This window comes from Protopterus annectens, chromosome 3.part0, assembly GCF_019279795.1.
Source record: "Protopterus annectens isolate FY-2018-M chromosome 3.part0, PAN1.0, whole genome shotgun sequence".
NCBI classification, from domain to species: Eukaryota; Metazoa; Chordata; order Ceratodontiformes; family Protopteridae; genus Protopterus; species Protopterus annectens.
The window spans coordinates 1,111,584,655-1,111,592,911 of record NC_056731.1 but is presented as its reverse complement, the minus strand read 5'-3'; the positions used below and the strand labels follow the sequence as shown (position 1 = coordinate 1,111,592,911).

At 41.3% G+C, this 8,257-nt stretch overlaps 1 pseudogene; it reads right to left on the bottom strand.

Annotated features, from left to right (window-relative positions):
• Window positions 1-7,727: 7,727 nt before the first annotated feature.
• LOC122797424 lies at window positions 7,728-7,850 on the bottom strand (annotated as a pseudogene).
• Between the last annotated feature and the right edge of the window lie 407 nt (window positions 7,851-8,257).

Below are 8,257 nucleotides of genomic sequence, written 5' to 3'. Positions count from 1 at the left end.
GTGATTAGGTGGGTCACATAGAAGGATTTTCTAACCACCTTGGCAATATGATTATCAAAGGAGAGATTACTATCTACTTGGGTCCCCATATCTCTTATTTCATTTTCTGTATTTAGGGGACTACCACGTATGTGGTAGTTCGTAGGTACTTTGTTTTTTCCAAAGGGGATGACTATGCACGTTTTGGTATTTAGCTTGAGGCCATGATTTTGACACCAGGTATCTGTCTCAGCGAGACCATTCTGGAGGATGTCAATCAGCCGGAGTGTCAGTTATGGCCCCCAGTTTGCAGTCGTCTGCAAACTTGGTCAGCCATAGTCCTCCTGTGCTTACCTGTACCTCTGAGAAGTATATACCAAACAGGAGGGGTCACAGGACTAAGCCCTGGGAGACGCCATTTGTAACTGGTTTAGAGTCGGACCTAGAGCCTGCAACTCTCACCATGTGGGTTCTATCCGTGAGCCAAATGGCAACCCATCTCATGACGTAGGGGTTTATGTTCAGGCTGGTGGGTTTGTCTATAATACCAGAATGGGGAATGGTGTCAAAAGCCTTTGCGAGGTCTAGGTAGGCTGTGTGGACCTCCTTTCCCTCGTCTAAAGCCTTGGTAACTGTCTTAAAGAAGTCCTCCAGGTTTAGGAGGCATGATCTGCCCTTAAAGCCAAACTGGGTAGGGTCCAATGTTTGGAGGTTCCCAATGTCTCTGTTAATGAGTTCCATGATGATGCACTCCATAGCCTTGCAGACCAGGCTAGTCAGGCTTATAGGGCGATAGTTCCCAGGATCCGCTGCAGCTCCACCTTTGTGGAGCGGGATAACTGTTGCTGTGCGCCACTCTATGGGTACGTAGCCTGTAGAGAGGCTGAGTTTGAACAGTGTGTTTAGGTGAGGGGTTAGTTCATTTTGGAGTTCGTGTAAGACACAGCCTAGGACACCATCCGGTCCCATTGAAGCTGTGTTTTTGGCTTTGAATAGGGCTGTTTTAACCTGCGTGTCAGTTATTGCCGGGGCTCTACATTCTTCTGGTATGGCTATGGGCCCTTTAGGGGGTGAGAGGGGGTGAAGTTTGCACTAAACCTGTCTGCCAGAATGTTGGCAATATCAGTCAGTTCAGTGTATTTTGTGCCATTCTGCACTAACTCAGAGCAGATCTGAGAGTTTCCACTTAGGTTCTTGACATAGCTAAAGAACGCTATGTGGTTATCTTTGGAGTCCTTGGCAATTTTTCTTTCGAAGCTAGCCTTGGATGATTTTAAGAGGGATCATAGTTTCTTGCTGATACTTGGGATGTCTTTGCTTCTTGGGATTTTACTCTGTTCTGTACTAGTTTCCTCCTTCTATTGTATAGCTTACTTATGGCAGGGGTCCACCAGACTGGCTTCCTTTTCTTGGAGGAGTGAGTCTTGGTTTTACTTGGGATAGCACTATCTATGCATTCTTGCAGGTGCTCACAGAGGCCTTTGTAAGGGATTCAGCAGCTTGGACAGCATTGTCCTTTAGCATGGGGGCTGTGAACCTTTCCACCTCAGTCTTAAGTAACGTGAAGTTTGCTTTTGAAAAGTTTTTCAAAGTGGTTTACTTGATCGGGGGTGGGGGCAGAATGTGGATATCCAGAGTGATTAGTCTTATGGTCTGATCCAACGAGTTTATAAATTCTAGGAAGCGTTGGGCAATGGAGTTAGTACTTGAATAGTTCTCCCAGTTAATGTTTGGGTAATTGAAATCACCCAATATTAGGGCATTTGGTAGGACCTTCATATTTTCCAGTGTCTCCAGAAATGTGGAATGGGGGTCCTGGGTCATGGTGGGTGATCTGTAGCAAGCTACAATTTGAATTGCAGTTTTGCCCATTGTTAATTGCACATGGATGATCTCGGAGGCATTGTGCTGCGCCACTAACCCAGAGGTATGGGTATTCTTGATGAATATGGATACACCCCCGCCTTTTGTGTTTCGGTCCGGGGTTCTGTGGCCAAAAGGTATGGTATGAGTTATACGCTGGTAGTGCTGGGGTGCTCTCTGGAGCCTTAAACCAGATGTCTGTTACTGCACAGATATCGATGTTCTCCATACTGAGGAGTGCCTCGAGTGCATGCATTTTGAGGTTTAGTCTTCTGGCGTTGAGTAGCATTACCCTTAGTTTTTGGTTACTTGCGCTATTTACTGTGGTGGGTTTGTCTTTTGAGCCTTGTCTAAAAAAGGCACTATGGGGGCGGCAAAAGCCTTGGCCAGTATTCGAAAGCCTAAGGGTGACAGGTGCAAGCCATGTCTTGTGAAGCAATATGGCTTGTCGAGCATGTCATCCCAGGCGAACAGATACTGGATCCCCTTTGAATGACACCAGAAACTTAGCCAATTGTTGAAATAGATCATTTTTTCTTTATACTGTGGCATCATTCTTGGCAAGGGCACGATGCTACTCAGGGTCAGGGTCATACTGGCTTGGGCTACGTGATCAGAGAGCTTATCCATGTCTCTTTTCATGTAGTCCAGGAAGGTACGTCTCAGATCCTTCACACCAACATGGACAATGACAGAGTTGTATTTGTACTTGTTCTGGAGCGACCTGAGTGCTTGTGTTATGTGGCGGATCCTGGCACCTGACAGGCAGCTAACTGTAACCTTCTCCTTGTCCAGCCTAGTTAGTGGGACATCAGTGTGCCTGACTATAGAGTTGCCTATTACTGGTGTGTTGGGTATGTTATTTTGCCTTAAGGGCTGTGATTATGTGGCACACTGATTATGTGAGTATGTGTTTCATGGTTTGTGATGGGGGTGTGGAGGTTGCTTGGGTGTCTGCTTTGGAGGTCTCTGTTGCTTTTGCAGATTTTTATTTAGAGCCTCAGAGTATGTTTTTGTGTATTTATGTGTATTTGCCGGTGTTGGTTTAGTACGTCTATGTGAGACTGGTGGTGTGTTACAAGTATTTTCCTTCTCCTCTTGATTGTCAGTTCCAATCTTGGGTTGTGAGAGCTTGGACTCCAGTTTGGTTGTATAATTGCATCTCTCGCATATATTAGTGTTTGGTGGTAGGAGGAGAGGGTTGTCTGTGTACAAGTGGCAGTTGTAACATTGCCTCAAAATGCCCAGATTCACCAGTTGAACTGGACAGTACACCTGAAACTGCCCTTTGGACATGCCTGAATAGGTAAAGTGAGCTGTTTTACTGATTGGCTGGTAGGGATGAATAGAGAGCCTTGTCCCTCTGGACAGTATAAGGGGGTCTAGTGCTACGGTTAATTAGTGCTTGCTACAAGTTTTGAGCAAGTGCTGGGCTGTGAAATGAATGGTTTGAGTGCTTAAGTTGAAAGTTTGTCTAGTTCCAAGGGAAAAATTGAAGAGTAGACTTCGTGGAGCTGGGGATAGTTTAACCCTAGCTAACCAGCGCGCAAAACCACACAAATGCGATTATAGCAGGGAAATGAAAGAGATAGAAATTAGCCCAAAATGGCCAATAAACTACTAACTTCTAGGCTGAAACCACTCCTCCAGGGACAGATAGGCTGCTCAAAGGTCCCCTCTCTCACAGGTGAACAGAGAAACTTCCTTCTATCCACGTAAGGTATGGGCAACACAGAAACTTGCAACACAGACATGAATTCAGCAATAACCTGAAAACTGGACTATACTAGCTCAGAAAGGCAGGAAACAAGTATATATTTTTTTTTTCAGAAAATAAAACAGATACAATAAAAAAAGCCCACTTTAAAAGCACAGAAATGGCTATCACACTTTGGTGTGTAGCCTACAACAGTTAAACAGATTTAAACAGAAAAATGACTTAGTTCAAGTTCAGGCAGCAAATAAGTACAATATGTAGCAGAAACAAACTTTTTAAAATCACAGAAAACACTAAAAAAAATGGCGTTTTAGGCGGAATTAGTTAAAGACAGCAAGAAAATGCAGAAAAATGAAAATCACTCCAAATTCTCTCTTTTGTCTCTCTGCTGCTGTAGAACTCTGCAGGACACCTGGCAGGCACTCGCTGAGCTGAATACAAGCGCAAAAAACATGGCAAATGCAGTTTTTATTAGCAGGGAAATGAAAGAGATAGAAATTAGCCCAAAACGGCCAATAAACTACTAACTTCTGTGCTACAGCAAACAAGGCACACACATTTCAGAAAGAAACAGTTTGAATAAGCAGGCACAATAAGCCTTTAACCAGAAATTCCCAGTTCAGAAGGGCAGGATCTAGCCTCTCCTCCCACAAGAGTGCAGACCACAAACCTTCTTAATGTAAAATAACTGGCCTGAAGCCCAAGTGCTTAAACCAGAACTAATGCGCTTTTAGAATAACAGACACTGAGCCTTCAATCAGCAATTCCCAACTTAGATGTAAGCTACCTGTCCTGCCACAACAATGCAGTCTACAAACCTTCTTAATGTAAAACAACTGGTTTGAAGCCCATGTGCTTAAACCAAAAGGCTTAGAATAACAGTTACAATTGAATCAGGCTACTACTAAGCAGTAGTAACCGCAGCAGAATAATACAATTGAGTACTTTTAAGAAGCACAAGCAAAATAAGGTAATAAAGTGGGAAGAAACACAATTACAGTAAAAGCAGATGAATAAAGTGCAATTTTGTTTTTAACAATAGAAAATGAGCAAACTGATTTAAACAAATTACCCAATTAACCAGTAAAAAAACTCAAAACTGAGCCCTGTTCCAGCGGTCTTCAATCAGACAAGTTCTAACCGCACACTCCTGCCACTAGGGTGCAAGGGAACCTTCTCCAAAAAAGATGGCCTGGATTAGTGCTCAAGTTATACAAACAAAGCTAGATTCAGCAGGCCTGAATCTAGTCTATGCTACAGCAGACAAGGTGCATCAATATCAGAAAAACAGTTTAAATAAGCAGGCACAGTAAGCCTTTGGCCAGAAATTCCCATCTCAGAAGGGCAGAAACTAGCCTCTCCTCCCACAAGAATGCAGACCACAAACTTTCTTAATGTAAAATAACTGGCATGGAGCCCAAGTGCTTAACTAGAACTAATACACTTTTAGAATAACGGACACCAAGCCTTCAATCAGCAATTCCCAACTAAGAAGGATGCAAGCTACCTGTCCTGCCACAACAGTGCAGACCACAAACCTTCCTAGTGTATAACTGGTCTGAAGCCCAAGTGCTTTAACCAAAATGCTTAGAATAACAGTTACAATTTAATCAGGCTACTACCAAGCAGTAATAAATGCAGCAGAATAAACACAATTGAGTACTTTTAAGAAGAGACAAAAGCAAAATAAGGTAATAAAGTACGAAGAAACACAAATACAGTAAAAGCAGGTAAAGTGCAATTTTTTTATACAACAATGGAAAACAAGCAAACAGATTTAAACAAATTACCCAATTAATCAGTAAAAAACCTCAGACCTGAGCCCTGTTTAAGCAGTCTTCAATCAGACAAGTTCAGGGCCTAAGTGGTTATATGCCTACTCAGATGTTCTCTCTGTATTAGGCAGGGTGAGCTAATGAGACTAGACTAGGATAGAGCTGGGGCAGGGCTGAACAGATGGGAATGGTAGGAGTGTCTGAAATCAAAATATGACCTCACTGTACTCGGTTGAGTGATCAAATGAGATGGGCCCAGGAGGAGTGTTCAAACACAAATTTTCAGGAGGGGCGGTCAATTCCAAAGCCACCAAGATTAATACCAAAACAAGAACAGGGACGGTGGGTGGGGAAAACTGCAGAGAAAGAGAGATCACAATTTTCAGTGAATAAATAAATAAGCAGATAAATGCAGTACTATTTTTAACACAATATTCAATGAAACAATAAAACAGAAATAAAATGCAGTACTATCTTATAACACTGCAAGTTTGTACTTAGCTTGTAATAAAGTTATTGCAGCTCAAATATGCAACTATTCAGCAGAAATAATTTCATGACGCAACTAAATCTCTCAACTTTGCAGCACATAAAATCTGGAAAAAGCCAAAGTTTATTTTTTTTGGGGGGGGGAACAAAGGCCCAAAACCAGGGACACATTTTAAACATTGTTTGTATAATCTTAGGAAGTTACTAGAATAAAGTGTTTGGTGTTACCATGTGTTTCCTGAAAGACAGGAAGACTGAAACAAAGGGCTATCATTATTCAGTGAATTCAGTTCTCACTGATTTGCCAGAAAACCACAAATTTTAAGAGGAGCAGACCAAAAGTATAAGCCAAATATTCTGTGAAAACCTGGACAGTTGAGAGCTATAGATTCAACTCCTTGAATCACAAGTGGTGGTATGGGTAGAGAATTTGGGCTCTTGTTTCTTGTACTGAAGGTACAGGGTTTGAGTATACATAACTGAGGCATTTTACTTACACAGACACACACACACACACGGAAAACACTCTGGCAAGGAGCAACAAAACATGAACCAGCAAAAAACTCTCATAACTCTCATCTCTCCTTACCTGGAAGCAGGACTCTGGCAGCAGCCTGGAAAACTTTTGTGTGCAGTTTTATTTTAATTTCCACGTGCTGTGTGTAAATCCGCATTGGCAAGCATGCGATGCACTCATGGATCCTCCTTAACTCCATTACATCTGAATGATGCCTCCAGGTGCATCTGCAGTTAACTCTTACTGATGCCTCTAGGCATCAAATATTGCTTGTTCATATTTGCATCAATAATTCCTAAACCATGCTATGTATAAGGTTTTAAAAGATTTCTTCTTAAAGGTTACACAATGGCAAACTCAACTGCTATATTTGACCTCTGTCTAGTGGAGTTAGAGATATTAATTGTTGCTTTTATGATATTAATTTATATAGATATAATGTTCAAATTTTTCTAAATATCTCAACAACCAAGAAGCACAGACACAGCTCCTTATCCTCACATGAAAGCTCTCAGCTACATAAATAAAATGTTGCTGACAGTATGTGTGCAACTTGAGTGCTTGCTGAGATATTGTAAGTTACAAAATAAATGTTTGTGTTTTTCTTTGGTTCACAGTATGTATTCATTCACTTTTGATTTAGCTTTATGATTATGTATTCCTCATTGTCTGAAGTACCCTGTATAGTATGTAGTTTTAGCCCTTTCAGAATAAAACTGCATAGTGTTTAATTCTTAACCTACTGAAATACTTAAATCTATTACGTATTTCTCTTTATGACACTGTGGTCCTAGTGAGCTTTGAACGGTCAACATCAAAATATGGAAGTGCTTCCAACTGTACTGTGCAGCCCATGCTACAGCTTTCCTTCAGAAATACTTTCTCTTTTGTGTTTCAAAGCTATCTGAGTACAGGTGTGTGTGTGTGGGGGGGGTGTTTCCAACACTTACTATATTAGGATACTACGTTTCCTCACCCTGTAAGAAACCATCCTTGTTTAATACAAATGCTTCTGTTAAAACAATTTGTAGTACTGTCGAAATTTTGATAATCTGTCATTTTAATATGATATATTTGATATATGATATATATATATAGCATATCATATGATATATATATTTTAATATGATATGCAACAACAGGAGCGGCCTTAGGTCAACTGGTGCCCTAGGCAAAACAGCTCTACAGTGCCTCCATCCTGGTCTACCTACAAATAAATACTGGAAAAGCGCCCCTGCTAGAGTGGTGCCCTAGGCGGGCGCCTAGTTGGCCTATGCCTAAGGCCAGCTATGTGCAACAACAGTAACAGTTGTTTTTGAAATACTTTGATATACCTTTTTAAAAGCTATCTTATGAAGCCTTGGTTTCTAATTTACTTTACTTATGTATTTTCCATGAAGAAGGGATTTTTTTTTTTTTTTTTAGGTGGGTGCTCCTACGTGCAATGGAGGAGCCTCACCCTGGGAGAACCACCTTCTTGATCGTGGTCTCTCCCCTGCCAGGTAAGTATGAGTTGCTCAGTTTTATCATGGTATGTGTACATCTGTATCTTACTTTACAAACATGGTGCTACTTCTAATTTCTTAAATTTCTTCATAAATATTACATGATCACAGCACAAATTTGTATGACAAAAAGCAGAGTTCAGAAGTCTAGTACTATCCAGTAATTAAATTCTGGTACACTACCATTTCCCATGGAGCAGTTTGTTTTTAAATATCTACATTTCTTGACGTCACCTGCCAACAGAAACATAAGCCTACAGTAGGCTGACCTGATTGTCTTGTCTAGCAAGCAGAGAGTGTTACCAGCATGAGACACTGTGCTGACAGGCAAGCTGACAGGCATCACAGCCTATCAGGTTTTCAGTAAGAATGATTTACTTCCTCAGCCCTTTTGTTTGCTTTTTCAGGGAAG